The following is a 24,755-nucleotide window of genomic DNA, read 5'->3' as shown; positions in this document are numbered from 1 at the left end:
GAAGCAAGATGCTTTGGGGACTCTCTTTGTCTTTGGAAACAATTCAGCACTTTGTGCCTTGAAGCTCTAGGGCAATGTAGCACACCCACAGCAGAAGTTCTACTTCAGCCAGATCAGGCCTGCAAAGAAACTGCGTTTCACAGCCCTTTGTAAGGGATGTTCCAGGTAGGCTGTAAGAGCCCAATGCAGAGCGAGTTGTTTATTAGGTTCCCAAAGAGCTGGAAGCAAGATGCTTTGGGGACTATCTCTGTCTTTGGAAACAATTCAGCACTTTGTGCCTTGAAGCTCTAGGGCAATGTAGCACACCCACAGCAGAAGTTCTACTTCAGCCAGATCAGGCCTGCAAAGAAACTGCGTTTCACAGCCCTTTGTAAGGGATGTTCCCGGTAGGCTGTAAGAGCCCAATGCAGAGCGAGTTGTTTCTTAGCTTCCCAAAGAGCTGGAAGCAAGATGCTTTGGGGACTATCTCTGTCTTTGGAAACAATTCAGCACTTTGTGCCTTGAAGCTCTAGGGCAATGTAGCACACCCACAGCAGAAGTTCTACTTCAGCCAGATCAGGCCTGCAAAGAAACTGCGTTTCACAGCCCTTTGTAAGGGATGTTCCCGGTAGGCTGTAAGAGCCCAAAGCAGAGCGAGTTGTTTCTTAGCTTCCCAAAGTGCTGGAAGCAAGATGCTTTGGGGCCTATCTCTGTCTTTGGAAACAATTCAGCAGTTTGTGCCTTGAAGCTCTAGAGCAATGTAGCACACCCAAAGCAGAAGTTCTACTTCAGCCAGATCAGGCCTGCAAAGAAACTGCGTTTCACAGCCCTTTGTAAGGGATGTTCCCGGTAGGCTGTAAGAGCCCAATGCAGAGCGAGTTGTTTCTTAGCTTCCCAAAGAGCTGGAAGCAAGATGCTTTGGGGACTATCTCTGTCTTTGGAAACAATTCAGCACTTTGTGCCTTGAAGCTCTAGGGCAATGTAGCACACCCACAGCAGAAGTTCTACTTCAGCCAGCTCAAGCCTGCAAAGAAACTGCGTTTCACAGCCCTTTGTAAGGGATGTTCCCGGTAGGATGTAAGAGCCCAATGCAGAACGAGTTGTTTCTTAGCTTCCCAAAGAGCTGGAAGCAAGATGCTTTGGGGACTATCTCTGTCTTTTTAAACAATTCAGCACTTTGTGCCTTGAAGCTCTAGGGCAATGTAGCACACCCACAGCAGAAGTTCTACTTCAGCCAGATCAGGCCTGCAAAGAAACTGCGTTTCACAGCCCTTTGTAAGGGATGTTCCCGGTAGGCTGTAAGAGTCCAATGCAGAACGAGTTGTTTCTTAGCTTCCCAAAGATCTGGAAGCAAGATGCTTTGGGGACTATCTCTGTCTTTGGAAACAATTCAGCACTTTGTGCCTTGAAGCTCTAGGGCAATGTAGCACACCCACAGCAGAAGTTCTACTTCAGCCAAATCAGGCCTGCCAAGAAACTGCGTTCAACAGGACATTGTAAGAGATGTTCCCCATAGGCTGTAAGAACACTGTGCAGAGCGAGTTGTTTCATAGCTTCCCATAGAGCTGGAAGCAAGATGCTTTGGGGACTATCTCTGTCTTTGGAAACAATTCAGCACTTTGTGCCTTGAAGCTCTAGGGCAATGTAGCACACCCACAGCAGAAGTTCTACTTCAGCCAGATCAGGCCTGCAAAGAAACTGCGTTTCACAGCCCTTTGTAAGGGATGTTCCCGGTAGGCTGTAAGAGCCCAATGCAGAGCGAGTTGTTTCTTAGCTTCCCAAAGAGCTGGAAGCAAGATGCTTTGGGGACTATCTCTGTCTTTGGAAACAATTCAGCACTTTGTGCCTTGAAGCTCTAGGGCAATGTAGCACACCCACAGCAGAAGTTCTACTTCAGCCAGATCAGGCCTGCAAAGAAACTGCGTTTCACAGCCCTTTGTAAGGGATGTTCCCGGTAGGCTGTAAGAGCCCAATGCAGAACGAGTTGTTTCTTAGCTTCCCAAAGAGCTGGAAGCAAGATGCTTTGGGGACTATCTCTGTCTTTGGAAACAATTCAGCACTTTGTGCCTTGAAGCTCTAGGGCAATGTAGCACACCCACAGCAGAAGTTCTACTTCAGCCAGATCAGGCCTGCCAAGAAACTGCGTTCAACAGGACTTTGTAAGAGATGTTCCCCATAGGCTGTAAGAACACTGTGCAGAGCGAGTTGTTTCATAGCTTCCCATAGAGCTGGAAGCAAGATGCTTTGGGGCCTATCTCTGTCTTTGGAAACAATTCAGCAGTTTGTGCCTTGAAGCTCTAGAGCAATGTAGCACACCCAGAGCAGAAGTTCTACTTCAGCCAGATCAGGCCTGCAAAGAAACTGCGTTTCACAGCCCTTTGTAAGGGATGTTCCCGGTAGGCTGTAAGAGCCCAATGCAGAGCGAGTTGTTTCTTAGCTTCCCAAAGAGCTGGAAGCAAGATGCTTTGGGGACTATCTCTGTCTTTGGAAACAATTCAGCACTTTGTGCCTTGAAGCTCTAGGGCAATGTAGCACACCCACAGCAGAAGTTCTACTTCAGCCAGATCAGGCCTGCAAAGAAACTGCGTTTCACAGCCCTTTGTAAGGGATGTTCCCGGTAGGCTGTAAGAGCCCAATGCAGAGCGAGTTGTTTCTTAGCTTCCCAAAGAGCTGGAAGCAAGATGCTTTGGGGACTATCTCTGTCTTTGGAAACAATTCAGCACTTTGTGCCTTGAAGCTCTAGGGCAATGTAGCACACCCACAGCAGAAGTTCTACTTCAGCCAGATCAGGCCTGCAAAGAAACTGCGTTTCACAGCCCTTTGTAAGGGATGTTCCCGGTAGGCTGTAAGAGCCCAATGCAGAACGAGTTGTTTCTTAGCTTCCCAAAGAGCTGGAAGCAAGATGCTTTGGGGACTATCTCTGTCTTTGGAAACAATTCAGCACTTTGTGCCTTGAAGCTCTAGGGCAATGTAGCACACCCACAGCAGAAGTTCTACTTCAGCCAGATCAGGCCTGCCAAGAAACTGCGTTTCACAGCCCTTTGTAAGGGATGTTCCCGGTAGGCTGTAAGAGCCCAATGCAGAGCGAGTTGTTTCTTAGCTTCCCAAAGAGCTGGAAGCAAGATGCTTTGGGGACTATCTCTGTCTTTGGAAACAATTCAGCACTTTGTGCCTTGAAGCTCTAGGGCAATGTAGCACACCCACAGCAGAAGTTCTACTTCAGCCAGATCAGGCCTGCAAAGAAACTGCGTTTCACAGCCCTTTGTAAGGGATGTTCCCGGTAGGCTGTAAGAGCCCAATGCAGAGCGAGTTGTTTCTTAGCTTCCCAAAGAGCTGGAAGCAAGATGCTTTGGGGACTATCTCTGTCTTTGGAAACAATTCAGCACTTTGTGCCTTGAAGCTCTAGGGCAATGTAGCACACCCACAGCAGAAGTTCTACTTCAGCCAGATCAGGCCTGCAAAGAAACTGCGTTTCACAGCCCTTTGTAAGGGATGTTCCCGGTAGGCTGTAAGAGCCCAATGCAGAGCGAGTTGTTTCTTAGCTTCCCAAAGAGCTGGAAGCAAGATGCTTTGGGGACTATCTCTGTCTTTGGAAACAATTCAGCACTTTGTGCCTTGAAGCTCTAGGGCAATGTAGCACACCCACAGCAGAAGTTCTACTTCAGCCAGATCAGGCCTGCAAAGAAACTGCGTTTCACAGCCCTTTGTAAGGGATGTTCCCGGTAGGCTGTAAGAGCCCAATGCAGAACGAGTTGTTTCTTAGCTTCCCAAAGAGCTGGAAGCAAGATGCTTTGGGGACTATCTCTGTCTTTGGAAACAATTCAGCACTTTGTGCCTTGAAGCTCTAGGGCAATGTAGCACACCCACAGCAGAAGTTCTACTTCAGCCAGATCAGGCCTGCCAAGAAACTGCGTTCAACAGGACTTTGTATGAGATGTTCCCCATAGGCTGTAAGAACACTGTGCAGAGCGAGTTGTTTCATAGCTTCCCATAGAGCTGGAAGCAAGATGCTTTGGGGCCTATCTCTGTCTTTGGAAACAATTCAGCAGTTTGTGCCTTGAAGCTCTAGAGTAATGTAGCACACCCAGAGCAGAAGTTCTACTTCAGCCAGATCAGGCCTGCAAAGAAACTGCGTTTCACAGCCCTTTGTAAGGGATGTTCCCGGTAGGCTGTAAGAGCCCAATGCAGAGCGAGTTGTTTCTTAGCTTCCCAAAGAGCTGGAAGCAAGATGCTTTGGGGACTATCTCTGTCTTTGGAAACAATTCAGCACTTTGTGCCTTGAAGCTCTAGGGCAATGTAGCACACCCACAGCAGAAGTTCTACTTCAGCCAGATCAGGCCTGCAAAGAAACTGCGTTTCACAGCCCTTTGTAAGGGATGTTCCCGGTAGGCTGTAAGAGCCCAATGCAGAGCGAGTTGTTTCTTAGCTTCCCAAAGAGCTGGAAGCAAGATGCTTTGGGGACTATCTCTGTCTTTGGAAACAATTCAGCACTTTGTGCCTTGAAGCTCTAGGGCAATGTAGCACACCCACAGCAGAAGTTCTACTTCAGCCAGATCAGGCCTGCAAAGAAACTGCGTTTCACAGCCCTTTGTAAGGGATGTTCCCGGTAGGCTGTAAGAGCCCAATGCAGAGCGAGTTGTTTCTTAGCTTCCCAAAGAGCTGGAAGCAAGATGCTTTGGGGACTATCTTTGTCTTTGGAAACAATTCAGCACTTTGTGCCTTGAAGCTCTAGGGCAATGTAGCACACCCACAGCAGAAGTTCTACTTCAGCCAGATCAGGCCTGCAAAGAAACTGCGTTTCACAGCCCTTTGTAAGGGATGTTCCAGGTAGGCTGTAAGAGCCCAATGCAGAGCGAGTTGTTTATTAGGTTCCCAAAGAGCTGGAAGCAAGATGCTTTGGGGACTATCTCTGTCTTTGGAAACAATTCAGCACTTTGTGCCTTGAAGCTCTAGGGCAATGTAGCACACCCACAGCAGAAGTTCTACTTCAGCCAGATCAGGCCTGCAAAGAAACTGCGTTTCACAGCCCTTTGTAAGGGATGTTCCCGGTAGGCTGCAAGAGCCCAATGCAGAGCGAGTTGTTTCTTAGCTTCCCAAAGAGCTGGAAGCAAGATGCTTTGGGGACTATCTCTGTCTTTGGAAACAATTCAGCACTTTGTGCCTTGAAGCTCTAGGGCAATGTAGCACACCCACAGCAGAAGTTCTACTTCAGCCAGATCAGGCCTGCAAAGAAACTGCGTTTCACAGCCCTTTGTAAGGGATGTTCCCGGTAGGCTGTAAGAGCCCAAAGCAGAGCGAGTTGTTTCTTAGCTTCCCAAAGTGCTGGAAGCAAGATGCTTTGGGGCCTATCTCTGTCTTTGGAAACAATTCAGCAGTTTGTGCCTTGAAGCTCTAGGGCAATGTAGCACACCCAAAGCAGAAGTTCTACTTCAGCCAGATCAGGCCTGCAAAGAAACTGCGTTTCACAGCCCTTTGTAAGGGATGTTCCCGGTAGGCTGTAAGAGCCCAATGCAGAGCGAGTTGTTTCTTAGCTTCCCAAAGAGCTGGAAGCAAGATGCTTTGGGGACTATCTCTGTCTTTGGAAACAATTCAGCACTTTGTGCCTTGAAGCTCTAGGGCAATGTAGCACACCCACAGCAGAAGTTCCACTTCAGCCAGATCAGGCCTGCAAAGAAACTGCGTTTCACAGCCCTTTGTAAGGGATGTTCCCGGTAGGCTGTAAGAGCCCAATGCAGAGCGAGTTGTTTCTTAGCTTCCCAAAGAGCTGGAAGCAAGATGCTTTGGGGACTATCTCTGTCTTTGGAAACAATTCAGCACTTTGTGCCTTGAAGCTCTAGGGCAATGTAGCACACCCACAGCAGAAGTTCTACTTCAGCCAGATCAGGCCTGCCAAGAAACTGCGTTTCACAGCCCTTTGTAAGGGATGTTCCCGGTAGGCTGTAAGAGCCCAATGCAGAACGAGTTGTTTCTTAGCCTCCCAAAGAGCTGGAAGCAAGATGCTTTGGGGACTATCTCTGTCTTTGGAAACAATTCAGCACTTTGTGCCTTGAAGCTCTAGGGCAATGTAGCACACCCACAGCAGAAGTTCTACTTCAGCCAGATCAGGCCTGCCAAGAAACTGCGTTCAACAGGACTTTGTAAGAGATGTTCCCCATAGGCTGTAAGAACACTGTGCAGAGCGAGTTGTTTCATAGCTTCCCATAGAGCTGGAAGCAAGATGCTTTGGGGCCTATCTCTGTCTTTGGAAACAATTCAGCACTTTGTGCCTTGAAGCTCTAGGGCAATGTAGCACACCCAGAGCAGAAGTTCTACTTCAGCCAGATCAGGCCTGCAAAGAAACTGCGTTTCACAGCCCTTTGTAAGGGATGTTCCCGGTAGGCTGTAAGAGCCCAATGCAGAGCGAGTTGTTTCTTAGCTTCCCAAAGAGCTGGAAGCAAGATGCTTTGGGGACTATCTCTGTCTTTGGAAACAATTCAGCACTTTGTGCCTTGAAGCTCTAGGGCAATGTAGCACACCCACAGCAGAAGTTCTACTTCAGCCAGATCAGTCCCGCCAAGAAACTGCGTTCAACAGGACTTTGTAAGAGATGTTCCCCATAGGCTGTAAGAACAATGTGCAGAACGAGTTGTTTCATAGCTTCCCGTAGAGCTGGAAGCAAGATGCTTTGGGTCCTATCTCTGTCTTTGGAAACAATTCAGCAGTTTGTGCCTTGAAGCTCTACAGCAATGTAGCACACCCAGAGCAGAAGTTCTACTTCAGCCAGATCAGGCCTGCAAAGAAACTGCGTTTCACAGCCCTTTGTAAGGGATGTTCCCGGTAGGCTGTAAGAGCCCAATGCAGAGCGAGTTGTTTCTTAGCTTCCCAAAGAGCTGGAAGCAAGATGCTTTGGGGACTATCTCTGTCTTTGGAAACAATTCAGCAATTTGTGCCTTGAAGCTCTAGGGCAATGTAGCACACCCACAGCAGAAGTTCCACTTCAGCCAGATCAGGCCTGCAAAGAAACTGCGTTTCACAGCCCTTTGTAAGGGATGTTCCCGGTAGGCTGTAAGAGCCTAATGCAGAGCGAGTTGTTTCTTAGCTTCCCAAAGAGCTGGAAGCAAGATGCTTTGGGGACTATCTCTGTCTTTGGAAACAATTCAGCACTTTGTGCCTTGAAGCTCTAGGGCAATGTAGCACACCCACAGCAGAAGTTCTACTTCAGCCAGATCAGGCCTGCAAAGAAACTGCGTTTCACAGCCCTTTGTAAGGGATGTTCCCGGTAGGCTGTAAGAGCCCAATGCAGAGCGAGTTGTTTCTTAGCTTCCCAAAGAGCTGGAAGCAAGATGCTTTGGGGACTATCTCTGTCTTTGGAAACAATTCAGCACTTTGTGCCTTGAAGCTCTAGGGCAATGTAGCACACCCACAGCAGAAGTTCTACTTCAGCCAGATCAGGCCTGCAAAGAAACTGCGTTTCACAGCCCTTTGTAAGGGATGTTCCCGGTAGGCTGTAAGAGCCCAATGCAGAGCGAGTTGTTTCTTAGCTTCCCAAAGAGCTGGAAGCAAGATGCTTTGGGGACTATCTCTGTCTTTGGAAACAATTCAGCACTTTGTGCCTTGAAGCTCTAGGGCAATGTAGCACACCCACAGCAGAAGTTCTACTTCAGCCAGATCAGGCCTGCAAATAAACTGCGTTTCACAGCCCTTTGTAAGGGATGTTCCCGGTAGGCTGTAAGAGCCCAATGCAGAGAGAGTTGTTTCTTAGCTTCCCAAAGAGCTGGAAGCAAGATGCTTTGGGGACTATCTCTGTCTTTGGAAACAATTCAGCACTTTGTGCCTTGAAGCTCTAGGGCAATGTAGCACACCCACAGCAGAAGTTCTACTTCAGCCAGATCAGGCCCGCCAAGAAACTGCGTTCAACAGGACTTTGTAAGAGATGTTCCCCATAGGCTGTAAGAACAATGTGCAGAACGAGTTGTTTCATAGCTTCCCATAGAGCTGGAAGCAAGATGCTTTGGGTCCTATCTCTGTCTTTGGAAACAATTCAGCAGTTTGTGCCTTGAAGCTCTACAGCAATGTAGCACACCCAGAGCAGAAGTTCTACTTCAGCCAGATCAGGCCTGCAAAGAAACTGCGTTTCACAGCCCTTTGTAAGGGATGTTCCCGGTAGGCTGTAAGAGCCCAATGCAGAGCGAGTTGTTTCTTAGCTTCCCAAAGAGCTGGAAGCAAGATGCTTTGGGGACTATCTCTGTCTTTGGAAACAATTCAGCACTTTGTGCCTTGAAGCTCTAGGGCAATGTAGCACACCCACAGCAGAAGTTCCACTTCAGCCAGATCAGGCCTGCAAAGAAACTGCGTTTCACAGCCCTTTGTAAGGGATGTTCCCGGTAGGCTGTAAGAGCCCAATGCAGAGCGAGTTGTTTCTTAGCTTCCCAAAGAGCTGGAAGCAAGATGCTTTGGGGACTATCTCTGTCTTTGGAAACAATTCAGCACTTTGTGCCTTGAAGCTCTAGGGCAATGTAGCACACCCACAGCAGAAGTTCTACTTCAGCCAGATCAGGCCTGCAAAGAAACTGCGTTTCACAGCCCTTTGTAAGGGATGTTCCCGGTAGGCTGTAAGAGCCCAATGCAGAGCGAGTTGTTTCTTAGCTTCCCAAAGAGCTGGAAGCAAGATGCTTTGGGGACTATCTCTGTCTTTGGAAACAATTCAGCACTTTGTGCCTTGAAGCTCTAGGGCAATGTAGCACACCCACAGCAGAAGTTCTACTTCAGCCAGATCAGGCCTGCAAAGAAACTGCGTTTCACAGCCCTTTGTAAGGGATGTTCCCGGTAGGCTGTAAGAGCCCAATGCAGAGCGAGTTGTTTCTTAGCTTCCCAAAGAGCTGGAAGCAAGATGCTTTGGGGACTATCTCTGTCTTTGGAAACAATTCAGCCCTTTGTGCCTTGAAGCTCTAGGGCAATGTAGCACACCCACAGCAGAAGTTCTACTTCAGCCAGATCAGGCCGGCAAAGAAACTGCGTTTCACAGCCCTTTGTAAGGGATGTTCCCGGTAGGCTGTAAGAGCCCAATGCAGAACGAGTTGTTTCTTAGCTTCCCAAAGAGCTGGAAGCAAGATGCTTTGGGGACTATCTCTGTCTTTGGAAACAATTCAGCACTTTGTGCCTTGAAGCTCTAGGGCAATGTAGCACACCCAGAGCAGAAGTTCTACTTCAGCCAGATCAGGCCTGCAAAGAAACTGCGTTTCACAGCCCTTTGTAAGGGATGTTCCCGGTAGGCTGTAAGAGCCCAATGCAGAGCGAGTTGTTTCTTAGCTTCCCAAAGAGCTGGAAGCAAGATGCTTTGGGGACTATCTCTGTCTTTGGAAACAATTCAGCCCTTTGTGCCTTGAAGCTCTAGGGCAATGTAGCACACCCACAGCAGAAGTTGTACTTCAGCCAGATCAGGCCTGCAAAGAAACTGCGTTTCACAGCCCTTTGTAAGGGATGTTCCCGGTAGGCTGTAAGAGCCCAATGCAGAACGAGTTGTTTCTTAGCTTCCCAAAGAGCTGGAAGCAAGATGCTTTGGGGACTATCTCTGTCTTTGGAAACAATTCAGCACTTTGTGCCTTGAAGCTCTAGGGCAATGTAGCACACCCACAGCAGAAGTTCTACTTCAGCCAGATCAGGCCTGCAAAGAAACTGCGTTTCACAGCCCTTTGTAAGGGATGTTCCCGGTAGGCTGTAAGAGCCCAATGCAGAACGAGTTGTTTCTTAGCTTCCCAAAGAGCTGGAAGCAAGATGCTTTGGGGACTATCTCTGTCTTTGGAAACAATTCAGCACTTTGTGCCTTGAAGCTCTAGGGCAATGTAGCACACCCACAGCAGAAGTTCTACGTCAGCCAGATCAGGCCTGCAAAGAAACTGCGTTTCACAGCCCTTTGTAAGGGATGTTCCCGGTAGGCTGTAAGAGCCCAATGCAGAACGAGTTGTTTCTTAGCTTCCCAAAGAGCTGGAAGCAAGATGCTTTGGGGACTATCTCTGTCTTTGGAAACAATTCAGCACTTTGTGCCTTGAAGCTCTAGGGCAATGTAGCACACCCACAGCAGAAGTTCTACTTCAGCCAGATCAGGCCTGCAAAGAAACTGCGTTTCACAGCCCTTTGTAAGGGATGTTCCCGGTAGGCTGTAAGAGCCCAATGCAGAGCGAGTTGTTTCTTAGCTTCCCAAAGAGCTGGAAGCAAGATGCTTTGGGGACTATCTCTGTCTTTGGAAACAATTCAGCACTTTGTGCCTTGAAGCTCTAGGGCAATGTAGCACACCCACAGCAGAAGTTCTACTTCAGCCAGATCAGGCCTGCAAAGAAACTGCGTTTCACAGCCCTTTGTAAGGGATGTTCCCGGTAGGCTGTAAGAGCCCAATGCAGAACGAGTTGTTTCTTAGCTTCCCAAAGAGCTGGAAGCAAGATGCTTTGGGGACTATCTCTGTCTTTGGAAACAATTCAGCACTTTGTGCCTTGAAGCTCTAGGGCAATGTAGCACACCCAGAGCAGAAGTTCTACTTCAGCCAGATCAGGCCTGCAAAGAAACTGCGTTTCACAGCCCTTTGTAAGGGATGTTCCCGGTAGGCTGTAAGAGCCCAATGCAGAACGAGTTGTTTCTTAGCTTCCCAAAGAGCTGGAAGCAAGATGCTTTGGGGACTATCTCTGTCTTTGGAAACAATTCAGCACTTTGTGCCTTGAAGCTCTAGGGCAATGTAGCACACCCACAGCAGAAGTTCTACTTCAGCCAGATCAGGCCGGCAAAGAAACTGCGTTTCACAGCCCTTTGTAAGGGATGTTCCCGGTAGGCTGTAAGAGCCCAATGCAGAACGAGTTGTTTCTTAGCTTCCCAAAGAGCTGGAAGCAAGATGCTTTGGGGACTATCTCTGTCTTTGGAAACAATTCAGCACTTTGTGCCTTGAAGCTCTAGGGCAATGTAGCACACCCACAGCAGAAGTTCTACTTCAGCCAGATCAGGCCTGCAAAGAAACTGCGTTTCACAGCCCTTTGTAAGGGATGTTCCCGGTAGGCTGTAAGAGCCCAATGCAGAGCGAGTTGTTTCTTAGCTTCCCAAAGAGCTGGAAGCAAGATGCTTTGGGGACTATCTCTGTCTTTGGAAACAATTCAGCACTTTGTGCCTTGAAGCTCTAGGGCAATGTAGCACACCCACAGCAGAAGTTCTACTTCAGCCAGATCAGGCCGGCAAAGAAACTGCGTTTCACAGCCCTTTGTAAGGGATGTTCCCGGTAGGCTGTAAGAGCCCAATGCAGAGCGAGTTGTTTCTTAGCTTCCCAAAGAGCTGGAAGCAAGATGCTTTGGGGACTATCTCTGTCTTTGGAAACAATTCAGCACTTTGTGCCTTGAAGCTCTAGGGCAATGTAGCACACCCACAGCAGAAGTTCTACTTCAGCCAGATCAGGCCTGCAAAGAAACTGCGTTTCACAGCCCTTTGTAAGGGATGTTCCCGGTAGGCTGTAAGAGCCCAATGCAGAGCGAGTTGTTTCTTAGCTTCCCAAAGAGCTGGAAGCAAGATGCTTTGGGGACTATCTCTGTCCTTGGAAACAATTCAGCACTTTGTGCCTTGAAGCTCTAGGGCAATGTAGCACACCCACAGCAGAAGTTCTACTTCAGCCAGATCAGGCCTGCAAAGAAACTGCGTTTCACAGCCCTTTGTAAGGGATGTTCCCGGTAGGCTGTAAGAGCCCAATGCAGAACGAGTTGTTTCTTAGCTTCCCAAAGAGCTGGAAGCAAGATGCTTTGGGGACTATCTCTGTCTTTGGAAACAATTCAGCACTTTGTGCCTTGAAGCTCTAGGGCAATGTAGCACACCCACAGCAGAAGTTCTACTTCAGCCAGATCAGGCTTGCAAAGAAACTGCGTTTCACAGCCCTTTGTAAGGGATGTTCCCGGTAGGCTGTAAGAGCCCAGTGCAGAGCGAGTTGTTTCTTAGCTTCCCAAAGAGCTGGAAGCAAGATGCTTTGGGGACTATCTCTGTCTTTGGAAACAATTCAGCCCTTTGTGCCTTGAAGCTCTAGGGCAATGTAGCACACCCACAGCAGAAGTCAGCCAGATCAGGCCTGCAAAGAAACTGCGTTTCTTGTAAGGGATGTTCCCGGTAGGCTGTAAGAGCCCAATGCAGAACGAGTTGTTTCTTATTCCCAAAGAGCTGGAGCAATTTCTTAGGGGACTATCTCTGTCTTTGGAAAGAATTCAGCACTTCTGTGCCTTGAAGCTCTAGGGCTTGTAGCAACCCACAGCTAGAAGTTCTACTTCAGCCAGATCAGGCCTGCAAAGAAACTGCGTTTCACAGCCCTTTGTAAGGGATGTTCCCGGTAGGCTTTAAGAGCCCTTTGCAGAGCGAGTTGTTTCTTAGCTTCCCAAAGAGCTGGAAGCAAGATGCTTTGGGGACTATCTCTGTCTTTGGAAACAATTCAGCACTTTGTGCCTTGAAGCTCTAGGGCAATGTAGCACACCCACAGCAGAAGTTCTACTTCAGCCAGATCAGGCCTGCAAAGAACTTGCGTTTCACAGCCCTTTGTAAGGGATGTTTTTCACAGCCCTTTGTAAGGGAATGCAGTTTGAGTTGTTTCTTAGAACGAGTTGTTTCTTAGCTTCCCAAAGAGCTGGAAAGATCTTTTGGGGACTATCTCTGTCTTTGGAAACAATTCAGCACTTTGTGCTTGAATAGGGCAATGTAGCACACCCACAGCAGAATTCTACTTCAGCCAGATCAGGCCTGCAAAGAAACTGCGTTTCACAGCCCTTTGTAAGGGATGTTCCCGGTAGGCTGTAAGAGCCCAATGCAGACGAGTTGTTTCTTAGCTTCCCAAAGAGCTGGAAGCAAGATGCTTTGGGGACTATCTCTGTCTTTGGAAACAATTCAGCACTTTGTGCCTTGAAGCTCTAGGGCAATGTAGCACACCCACAGCAGAAGTTCTACTTCAGCCAGATCAGGCCTGCAAAGAAACTGCGTTTCACAGCCCTTTGTAAGGGATGTTCCCGGTAGGCTGTAAGAGCCCAATGCAGAACGAGTTGTTTCTTAGCTTCCCAAAGAGCTGGAAGCAAGATGCTTTGGGGACTATCTCTGTCTTTGGAAACAATTCAGCACTTTGTGCCTTGAAGCTCTAGGGCAATGTAGCACACCCACAGCAGAAGTTCTACTTCAGCCAGATCAGGCCTGCAAAGAAACTGCGTTTCACAGCCCTTTGTAAGGGATGTTCCCGGTAGGCTGTAAGAGCCCAATGCAGAGCGAGTTGTTTCTTAGCTTCCCAAAGAGCTGGAAGCAAGATGCTTTGGGGACTATCTCTGTCTTTGGAAACAATTCAGCACTTTGTGCCTTGAAGCTCTAGGGCAATGTAGCACACCCACAGCAGAAGTTCTACTTCAGCCAGATCAGGCCTGCAAAGAAACTGCGTTTCACAGCCCTTTGTAAGGGATGTTCCCGGTAGGCTGTAAGAGCCCAATGCAGAGCGAGTTGTTTCTTAGCTTCCCAAAGAGCTGGAAGCAAGATGCTTTGGGGACTATCTCTGTCTTTGGAAACAATTCAGCACTTTGTGCCTTGAAGCTCTAGGGCAATGTAGCACACCCACAGCAGAAGTTCTACTTCAGCCAGATCAGGCCTGCAAAGAAACTGCGTTTCACAGCCCTTTGTAAGGGATGTTCCCGGTAGGCTGTAAGAGCCCAATGCAGAGCGAGTTGTTTCTTAGCTTCCCAAAGAGCTGGAAGCAAGATGCTTTGGGGACTATCTCTGTCTTTGGAAACAATTCAGCACTTTGTGCCTTGAAGCTCTAGGGCAATGTAGCACACCCACAGCAGAAGTTCTACTTCAGCCAGATCAGGCCTGCAAAGAAACTGCGTTTCACAGCCCTTTGTAAGGGATGTTCCCGGTAGGCTGTAAGAGCCCAATGCAGAACGAGTTGTTTCTTAGCTTCCCAAAGAGCTGGAAGCAAGATGCTTTGGGGACTATCTCTGTCTTTGGAAACAATTCAGCACTTTGTGCCTTGAAGCTCTAGGGCAATGTAGCACACCCACAGCAGAAGTTCTACTTCAGCCAGATCAGGCCTGCAAAGAAACTGCGTTTCACAGCCCTTTGTAAGGGATGTTCCCGGTAGGCTGTAAGAGCCCAATGCAGAGCGAGTTGTTTCTTAGCTTCCCAAAGAGCTGGAAGCAAGATGCTTTGGGGACTATCTCTGTCTTTGGAAACAATTCAGCACTTTGTGCCTTGAAGCTCTAGGGCAATGTAGCACACCCACAGCAGAAGTTCTACTTCAGCCAGATCAGGCCTGCAAAGAAACTGCGTTTCACAGCCCTTTGTAAGGGATGTTCCCGGTAGGCTGTAAGAGCCCAATGCAGAACGAGTTGTTTCTTAGCTTCCCAAAGAGCTGGAAGCAAGATGCTTTGGGGACTATCTCTGTCTTTGGAAACAATTCAGCACTTTGTGCCTTGAAGCTCTAGGGCAATGTAGCACACCCACAGCAGAAGTTCTACTTCAGCCAGATCAGGCCTGCAAAGAAACTGCGTTTCACAGCCCTTTGTAAGGGATGTTCCCGGTAGGCTGTAAGAGCCCAATGCAGAGCGAGTTGTTTCTTAGCTTCCCAAAGAGCTGGAAGCAAGATGCTTTGGGGACTATCTCTGTCTTTGGAAACAATTCAGCACTTTGTGCCTTGAAGCTCTAGGGCAATGTAGCACACCCACAGCAGAAGTTCTACTTCAGCCAGATCAGGCCTGCAAAGAAACTGCGTTTCACAGCCCTTTGTAAGGGATGTTCCCGGTAGGCTGTAAGAGCCCAATGCAGAGCGAGTTGTTTCTTAGCTTCCCAAAGAGCTGGAAGCAAGATGCTTTGGGGACTATCTCTGTCTTTGGAAACAATTCAGCACTTTGTGCCTTGAAGCTCTAGGGCAATGTAGCACACCCACAGCAGAAGTTCTACTTCAGCCAGATCAGGCCTGCAAAGAAACTGCGTTTCACAGCCCTTTGTAAGGGATGTTCCCGGTAGGCTGTAAGAGCCCAATGCAGAGCGAGTTGTTTCTTAGCTTCCCAAAGAGCTGGAAGCAAGATGCTTTGGGGACTATCTCTGTCTTTGGAAACAATTCAGCACTTTGTGCCTTGAAGCTCTAGGGCAATGTAGCACACCCACAGCAGAAGTTCTACTTCAGCCAGATCAGGCCTGCAAAGAAACTGCGTTTCACAGCCCTTTGTAAGGGATGTTCCCGGTAGGCTGTAAGAGCCCAATGCAGAACGAGTTGTTTCTTAGCTTCCCAAAGAGCTGGAAGCAAGATGCTTTGGGGACTATCTCTGTCTTTGGAAACAATTCAGCACTTTGTGCCTTGAAGCTCTAGGGCAATGTAGCACACCCACAGCAGAAGTTCTACTTCAGCCAGATCAGGCCTGCAAAGAAACTGCGTTTCACAGCCCTTTGTAAGGGATGTTCCCGGTAGGCTGTAAGAGCCCAATGCAGAACGAGTTGTTTCTTAGCTTCCCAAAGAGCTGGAAGCAAGATGCTTTGGGGACTATCTCTGTCTTTGGAAACAATTCAGCACTTTGTGCCTTGAAGCTCTAGGGCAATGTAGCACACCCACAGCAGAAGTTCTACTTCAGCCAGATCAGGCCTGCAAAGAAACTGCGTTTCACAGCCCTTTGTAAGGGATGTTCCCGGTAGGCTGTAAGAGCCCAATGCAGAACGAGTTGTTTCTTAGCTTCCCAAAGAGCTGGAAGCAAGATGCTTTGGGGACTATCTCTGTCTTTGGAAACAATTCAGCACTTTGTGCCTTGAAGCTCTAGGGCAATGTAGCACACCCACAGCAGAAGTTCTACTTCAGCCAGATCAGGCCTGCAAAGAAACTGCGTTTCACAGCCCTTTGTAAGGGATGTTCCCGGTAGGCTGTAAGAGCCCAATGCAGAGCGAGTTGTTTCTTAGCTTCCCAAAGAGCTGGAAGCAAGATGCTTTGGGGACTATCTCTGTCTTTGGAAACAATTCAGCACTTTGTGCCTTGAAGCTCTAGGGCAATGTAGCACACCCACAGCAGAAGTTCTACTTCAGCCAGATCAGGCCTGCAAAGAAACTGCGTTTCACAGCCCTTTGTAAGGGATGTTCCCGGTAGGCTGTAAGAGCCCAATGCAGAACGAGTTGTTTCTTAGCTTCCCAAAGAGCTGGAAGCAAGATGCTTTGGGGACTATCTCTGTCTTTGGAAACAATTCAGCACTTTGTGCCTTGAAGCTCTAGGGCAATGTAGCACACCCACAGCAGAAGTTCTACTTCAGCCAGATCAGGCCTGCAAAGAAACTGCGTTTCACAGCCCTTTGTAAGGGATGTTCCCGGTAGGCTGTAAGAGCCCAATGCAGAGCGAGTTGTTTCTTAGCTTCCCAAAGAGCTGGAAGCAAGATGCTTTGGGGACTATCTCTGTCTTTGGAAACAATTCAGCACTTTGTGCCTTGAAGCTCTAGGGCAATGTAGCACACCCACAGCAGAAGTTCTACTTCAGCCAGATCAGGCCGGCAAAGAAACTGCGTTTCACAGCCCTTTGTAAGGGATGTTCCCGGTAGGCTGTAAGAGCCCAATGCAGAACGAGTTGTTTCTTAGCTTCCCAAAGAGCTGGAAGCAAGATGCTTTGGGGACTATCTCTGTCTTTGGAAACAATTCAGCACTTTGTGCCTTGAAGCTCTAGGGCAATGTAGCACACCCACAGCAGAAGTTCTACTTCAGCCAGATCAGGCCTGCAAAGAGACTGCGTTTCACAGCCCTTTGTAAGGGATGTTCCCGGTAGGCTGTAAGAGCCCAATGCAGAACGAGTTGTTTCTTAGCTTCCCAAAGAGCTGGAAGCAAGATGCTTTGGGGACTATCTCTGTCTTTGGAAACAATTCAGCACTTTGTGCCTTGAAGCTCTAGGGCAATGTAGCACACCCACAGCAGAAGTTCTACTTCAGCCAGATCAGGCCTGCAAAGAAACTGCGTTTCACAGCCCTTTGTAAGGGATGTTCCCGGTAGGCTGTAAGAGCCCAATGCAGAGCGAGTTGTTTCTTAGCTTCCCAAAGAGCTGGAAGCAAGATGCTTTGGGGACTATCTCTGTCTTTGGAAACAATTCAGCACTTTGTGCCTTGAAGCTCTAGGGCAATGTAGCACACCCACAGCAGAAGTTCTACTTCAGCCAGATCAGGCCTGCAAAGAAACTGCGTTTCACAGCCCTTTGTAAGGGATGTTCCCGGTAGGCTGTAAGAGCCCAATGCAGAACGAGTTGTTTCTTAGCTTCCCAAAGAGCTGGAAGCAAGATGCTTTGGGGACTATCTCTGTCTTTGGAAACAATTCAGCACTTTGTGCCTTGAAGCTCTAGGGCAATGTAGCACACCCACAGCAGAAGTTCTACTTCAGCCAGATCAGGCCTGCAAAGAAACTGCGTTTCACAGCCCTTTGTAAGGGATGTTCCCGGTAGGCTGTAAGAGCCCAATGCAGAACGAGTTGTTTCTTAGCTTCCCAAAGAGCTGGAAGCAAGATGCTTTGGGGACTATCTCTGTCTTTGGAAACAATTCAGCACTTTGTGCCTTGAAGCTCTAGGGCAATGTAGCACACCCACAGCAGAAGTTCTACTTCAGCCAGATCAGGCCTGCAAAGAAACTGCGTTTCACAGCCCTTTGTAAGGGATGTTCCCGGTAGGCTGTAAGAGCCCAATGCAGAGCGAGTTGTTTCTTAGCTTCCCAAAGAGCTGGAAGCAAGATGCTTTGGGGACTATCTCTGTCTTTGGAAACAATTCAGCACTTTGTGCCTTGAAGCTCTAGGGCAATGTAGCACACCCACAGCAGAAGTTCTACTTCAGCCAGATCAGGCCTGCAAAGAAACTGCGTTTCACAGCCCTTTGTAAGGGATGTTCCCGGTAGGCTGTAAGAGCCCAATGCAGAACGAGTTGTTTCTTAGCTTCCCAAAGAGCTGGAAGCAAGATGCTTTGGGGACTATCTCTGTCTTTGGAAACAATTCAGCACTTTGTGCCTTGAAGCTCTAGGGCAATGTAGCACACCCACAGCAGAAGTTCTACTTCAGCCAGATCAGGCCTGCAAAGAAACTGCGTTTCACAGCCCTTTGTAAGGGATGTTCCCGGTAGGCTGTAAGAGCCCAATGCAGAGCGAGTTGTTTCTTAGCTTCCCAAAGAGCTGGAAGCAAGATGCTTTGGGGACTATCTCTGTCTTTGGAAACAATTCAGCACTTTGTGCCTTGAAGCTCTAGGGCAATGTAGCACACCCACAGCAGAAGTTCTACTTCAGCCAGATCAGGCCTGCAAAGAAACTGCGTTTCACAGCCCTTTGTAAGGGATGTTCCCGGTAGGCTGTAAGAGCCCAATGCAGAACGAGTTGTTTCTTAGCTTCCCAAAGAGCTGGAAGCAAGATGCTTTGGGGACTATCTCTGTCTTTGGAAACAATTCAGCACTTTGTGCCTTGAAGCTCTAGGGCAATGTAGCACACCCACAGCAGAAGTTCTACTTCAGCCAGATCAGGCCTGCAAAGAAACTGCGTTTCACAGCCCTTTGTAAGGGATGTTCCCGGTAGGCTGTAAGAGCCCAATGCAGAACGAGTTGTTTCTTAGCTTCCCAAAGAGCTGGAAGCAAGATGCTTTGGGGACTATCTCTGTCTTTGGAAACAATTCAGCACTTTGTGCCTTGAAGCTCTAGGGCAATGTAGCACACCCACAGCAGAAGTTCTACTTCAGCCAGATCAGGTTGCAAAGAAACTGCGTTTCACAGCCCTTTGTAAGGGATGTTCCCGGTAGGCTGTAAGAGCCCAATGCAGAGCGAGTTGTTTCTTAGCTTCCCAAAGAGCTGGAAGCAAGATGCTTTGGGGACTATCTCTGTCTTTGGAAACAATTCAGCACTTTGTGCCTTGAAGCTCTAGGGCAATGTAGCACACCCACAGCAGAAGTTCTACTTCAGCCAGATCAGGCCTGCAAAGAGACTGCGTTTCACAGCCCTTTGTAAGGGATGTTCCCGGTAGGCTGTAAGAGCCCAATGCAGAACGAGTTGTTTCTTAGCTTCCCAAAGAGCTGGAAGCAAGATGCTTTGGGGACTATCTCTGTCTTTGGAAACAATTCAGCACTTTGTGCCTTGAAGCTCTAGGGCAATGTAGCACACCCACAGCAGAAGTTCTACGTCAGCCAGATCAGGCCTGCAAAGAAACTGCGTTTCACAGCCCTTTGTAAGGGATGTTCCCGGTAGGCTGTAAGAGCCCAATGCAGAACGAGTTGTTTCTTAGCTTCCCAAAGAGCTGGAAGCAAGATGCTTTGGGGACTATCTCTGTCTTTGGAAACAATTCAGCACTTTGTGCCTTGAAGCTCTAGGGCAATGTAGCACACCCACAGCAGAAGTTCTACTTCAGCCAGATCAGGCCTGCAAAGAAACTGCGTTTCACAGCCCTTTGTAAGGGATGTTCCCGGTAGGCTGTAAGAGCCCAATGCAGAGCGAGTTGTTTCTTAGCTTCCCAAAGAGCTGGAAGCAAGATGCTTTGGGGACTATCTCTGTCTTTGGAAACAATTCAGCACTTTGTGCCTTGAAGCTCTAGGGCAATGTAGCACACCCACAGCAGAAGTTCTACTTCAGCCAGATCAGGCCGGCAAAGAAACTGCGTTTCACAGCCCTTTGTAAGGGATGTTCCCGGTAGGCTGTAAGAGCCCAATGCAGAACGAGTTGTTTCTTAGCTTCCCAAAGAGCTGGAAGCAAGATGCTTTGGGGACTATCTCTGTCTTTGGAAACAATTCAGCACTTTGTGCCTTGAAGCTCTAGGGCAATGTAGCACACCCACAGCAGAAGTTCTACTTCAGCCAGATCAGGCCTGCAAAGAAACTGCGTTTCACAGCCCTTTGTAAGGGATGTTCCCGGTAGGCTGTAAGAGCCCAATGCAGAGCGAGTTGTTTCTTAGCTTCCCAAAGAGCTGGAAGCAAGATGCTTTGGGGACTATCTCTGTCTTTGGAAACAATTCAGCCCTTTGTGCCTTGAAGCTCTAGGGCAATGTAGCACACCCACAGCAGAAGTTCTACTTCAGCCAGATCAGGCCTGCAAAGAAACTGCGTTTCACAGCCCTTTGTAAGGGATGTTCCCGGTAGGCTGTAAGAGCCCAATGCAGAACGAGTTGTTTCTTAGCTTCCCAAAGAGCTGGAAGCAAGATGCTTTGGGGACTATCTCTGTCTTTGGAAACAATTCAGCACTTTGTGCCTTGAAGCTCTAGGGCAATGTAGCACACCCAGAGCAGAAGTTCTACTTCAGCCAGATCAGGCCTGCAAAGAAACTGCGTTTCACAGCCCTTTGTAAGGTTTGTTCCCGGTAGGCTGTAAGAGCCCAATGCAGAGCGAGTTGTTTCTTAGCTTCCCAAAGAGCTGGAAGCAAGATGCTTTGGGGACTATCTCTGTCTTTGGAAACAATTCAGCACTTTGTGCCTTGAAGCTCTAGGGCAATGTAGCACACCCACAGCAGAAGTTCTACTTCAGCCAGATAAGGCCTGCAAAGAAACTGCGTTTCACAGCCCTTTGTAAGGGATGTTCCCGGTAGGCTGTAAGAGCCCAATGCAGAACGAGTTGTTTCTTAGCTTCCCAAAGAGCTGGAAGCAAGATGCTTTGGGGACTATCTCTGTCTTTGGAAACAATTCAGCACTTTGTGCCTTGAAGCTCTAGGGCAATGTAGCACACCCACAGCAGAAGTTCTACTTCAGCCAGATCAGGTTGCAAAGAAACTACGTTTCACAGCCCTTTGTAAGGGATGTTCCCGGTAGGCTGTAAGAGCCCAATGCAGAGCGAGTTGTTTCTTAGCTTCCCAAAGAGCTGGAAGCAAGATGCTTTGGGGACTATCTCTGTCTTTGGAAACAATTCAGCACTTTGTGCCTTGAAGCTCTAGGGCAATGTAGCACACCCACAGCAGAAGTTCTACTTCAGCCAGATCAGGTTGCAAAGAAACTACGTTTCACAGCCCTTTGTAAGGGATGTTCCCGGTAGGCTGTAAGAGCCCAATGCAGAGCGAGTTGTTTCTTAGCTTCCCAAAGAGCTGGAAGCAAGATGCTTTGGGGACTATCTCTGTCTTTGGAAACAATTCAGCACTTTGTGCCTTGAAGCTCTAGGGCAATGTAGCACACCCACAGCAGAAGTTCTACTTCAGCCAGATCAGGCCTGCAAAGAAACTGCGTTTCACAGCCCTTTGTAAGGGATGTTCCCGGTAGGCTGTAAGAGCCCAATGCAGAGCGAGTTGTTTCTTAGCTTCCCAAAGAGCTGGAAGCAAGATGCTTTGGGGACTATCTCTGTCATTGGAAACAATTCAGCACTTTGTGCCTTGAAGCTCTAGGGCAATGTAGCACACCCACAGCAGAAGTTCTACTTCAGCCAGATCAGGCCTGCAAAGAAACTGCGTTTCACAGCCCTTTGTAAGGGATGTTCCCGGTAGGCTGTAAGAGCCCAATGCAGAACGAGTTGTTTCTTAGCTTCCCAAAGAGCTGGAAGCAAGATGCTTTGGGGACTATCTCTGTCTTTGGAAACAATTCAGCACTTTGTGCCTTGAAGCTCTAGGGCAATGTAGCACACCCACAGCAGAAGTTCTACTTCAGCCAGATCAGGCCTGCAAAGAAACTGCGTTTCACAGCCCTTTGTAAGGGATGTTCCCGGTAGGCTGTAAGAGCCCAATGCAGAGCGAGTTGTTTCTTAGCTTCCCAAAGAGCTGGAAGCAAGATGCTTTGGGGACTATCTCTGTCTTTGGAAACAATTCAGCACTTTGTGCCTTGAAGCTCTAGGGCAATGTAGCACACCCAGAGCAGAAGTTCTACTTCAGCCAGATCAGGCCTGCAAAGAAACTGCGTTTCACAGCCCTTTGTAAGGGATGTTCCCGGTAGGCTGTAAGAGCCCAATGCAGAGCGAGTTGTTTCTTAGCTTCCCAAAGAGCTGGAAGCAAGATGCTTTGGGGACTATCTCTGTCTTTGGAAACAATTCAGCCCTTTGTGCCTTGAAGCTCTAGGGCAATGTAGCACACCCACAGCAGAAGTTCTACTTCAGCCAGATCAGGCCTGCAAAGAAACTGCGTTTCACAGCCCTTTGTAAGGGATGTTCCCGGTAGGCTGTAAGAGCCCAATGCAGAACGAGTTGTTTCTTAGCTTCCCAAAGAGCTGGAAGCAAGATGCTTTGTGGACTATCTCTGTCTTTGGAAACAATTCAGCACTTTGTGCCTTGAAGCTCTAGGGCAATGTAGCACACCCAGAGCAGAAGTTCTACTTCAGCCAGATCAGGCCTGCAAAGAAACTGCGTTTCACAGCCCTTTGTACGGGATGTTCCCGGTAGGCTGTAAGAGCCCAATGCAGAGCGAGTTGTTTCTTAGCTTCCCAAAGAGCTGGAAGCAAGATGCTTTGGGGACTATCTCTGTCTTTGGAAACAATTCAGCACTTTGTGCCTTGAAGCTCTAGGGCAATGTAGCACACCCACAGCAGAAGTTCTACTTCAGCCAGATCAGGCCTGCAAAGAAACTGCGTTTCACAGCCCTTTGTAAGGGATGTTCCCGGTAGGCTGTAAGAGCCCAATGCAGAACGAGTTGTTTCTTAGCTTCCCAAAGAGCTGGAAGCAAGATGCTTTGGGGACTATCTCTGTCTTTGGAAACAATTCAGCACTTTGTGCCTTGAAGCTCTAGGGCAATGTAGCACACCCACAGCAGAAGTTCTACGTCAGCCAGATCAGGCCTGCAAAGAAACTGCGTTTCACAGCCCTTTGTAAGGGATGTTCCCGGTAGGCTGTAAGAGCCCAATGCAGAACGAGTTGTTTCTTAGCTTCCCAAAGAGCTGGAAGCAAGATGCTTTGGGGACTATCTCTGTCTTTGGAAACAATTCAGCACTTTGTGCCTTGAAGCTCTAGGGCAATGTAGCACACCCACAGCAGAAGTTCTACTTCAGCCAGATCAGGCCTGCAAAGAAACTGCGTTTCACAGCCCTTTGTAAGGGATGTTCCCGGTAGGCTGTAAGAGCCCAATGCAGAGCGAGTTGTTTCTTAGCTTCCCAAAGAGCTGGAAGCAAGATGCTTTGGGGACTATCTCTGTCTTTGGAAACAATTCAGCACTTTGTGCCTTGAAGCTCTAGGGCAATGTAGCACACCCACAGCAGAAGTTCTACTTCAGCCAGATCAGGCCGGCAAAGAAACTGCGTTTCACAGCCCTTTGTAAGGGATGTTCCCGGTAGGCTGTAAGAGCCCAATGCAGAACGAGTTGTTTCTTAGCTTCCCAAAGAGCTGGAAGCAAGATGCTTTGGGGACTATCTCTGTCTTTGGAAACAATTCAGCACTTTGTGCCTTGAAGCTCTAGGGCAATGTAGCACACCCACAGCAGAAGTTCTACTTCAGCCAGATCAGGCCTGCAAAGAAACTGCGTTTCACAGCCCTTTGTAAGGGATGTTCCCGGTAGGCTGTAAGAGCCCAATGCAGAGCGAGTTGTTTCTTAGCTTCCCAAAGAGCTGGAAGCAAGATGCTTTGGGGACTATCTCTGTCTTTGGAAACAATTCAGCCCTTTGTGCCTTGAAGCTCTAGGGCAATGTAGCACACCCACAGCAGAAGTTCTACTTCAGCCAGATCAGGCCTGCAAAGAAACTGCGTTTCACAGCCCTTTGTAAGGGATGTTCCCGGTAGGCTGTAAGAGCCCAATGCAGAACGAGTTGTTTCTTAGCTTCCCAAAGAGCTGGAAGCAAGATGCTTTGGGGACTATCTCTGTCTTTGGAAACAATTCAGCACTTTGTGCCTTGAAGCTCTAGGGCAATGTAGCACACCCAGAGCAGAAGTTCTACTTCAGCCAGATCAGGCCTGCAAAGAAACTGCGTTTCACAGCCCTTTGTAAGGTTTGTTCCCGGTAGGCTGTAAGAGCCCAATGCAGAGCGAGTTGTTTCTTAGCTTCCCAAAGAGCTGGAAGCAAGATGCTTTGGGGACTATCTCTGTCTTTGGAAACAATTCAGCACTTTGTGCCTTGAAGCTCTAGGGCAATGTAGCACACCCACAGCAGAAGTTCTACTTCAGCCAGATAAGGCCTGCAAAGAAACTGCGTTTCACAGCCCTTTGTAAGGGATGTTCCCGGTAGGCTGTAAGAGCCCAATGCAGAACGAGTTGTTTCTTAGCTTCCCAAAGAGCTGGAAGCAAGATGCTTTGGGGACTATCTCTGTCTTTGGAAACAATTCAGCACTTTGTGCCTTGAAGCTCTAGGGCAATGTAGCACACCCACAGCAGAAGTTCTACTTCAGCCAGATCAGGTTGCAAAGAAACTACGTTTCACAGCCCTTTGTAAGGGATGTTCCCGGTAGGCTGTAAGAGCCCAATGCAGAGCGAGTTGTTTCTTAGCTTCCCAAAGAGCTGGAAGCAAGATGCTTTGGGGACTATCTCTGTCTTTGGAAACAATTCAGCACTTTGTGCCTTGAAGCTCTAGGGCAATGTAGCACACCCACAGCAGAAGTTCTACTTCAGCCAGATCAGGTTGCAAAGAAACTACGTTTCACAGCCCTTTGTAAGGGATGTTCCCGGTAGGCTGTAAGAGCCCAATGCAGAGCGAGTTGTTTCTTAGCTTCCCAAAGAGCTGGAAGCAAGATGCTTTGGGGACTATCTCTGTCTTTGGAAACAATTCAGCACTTTGTGCCTTGAAGCTCTAGGGCAATGTAGCACACCCACAGCAGAAGTTCTACTTCAGCCAGATCAGGCCGGCAAAGAAACTGCGTTTCACAGCCCTTTGTAAGGGATGTTCCCGGTAGGCTGTAAGAGCCCAATGCAGAACGAGTTGTTTCTTAGCTTCCCAAAGAGCTGGAAGCAAGATGCTTTGGGGA

This window comes from Equus asinus, chromosome 2 (assembly GCF_041296235.1).
Source record: "Equus asinus isolate D_3611 breed Donkey chromosome 2, EquAss-T2T_v2, whole genome shotgun sequence".
NCBI classification, from domain to species: Eukaryota; Metazoa; Chordata; class Mammalia; order Perissodactyla; family Equidae; genus Equus; species Equus asinus.
This window is presented reverse-complemented; position numbering follows the sequence as displayed.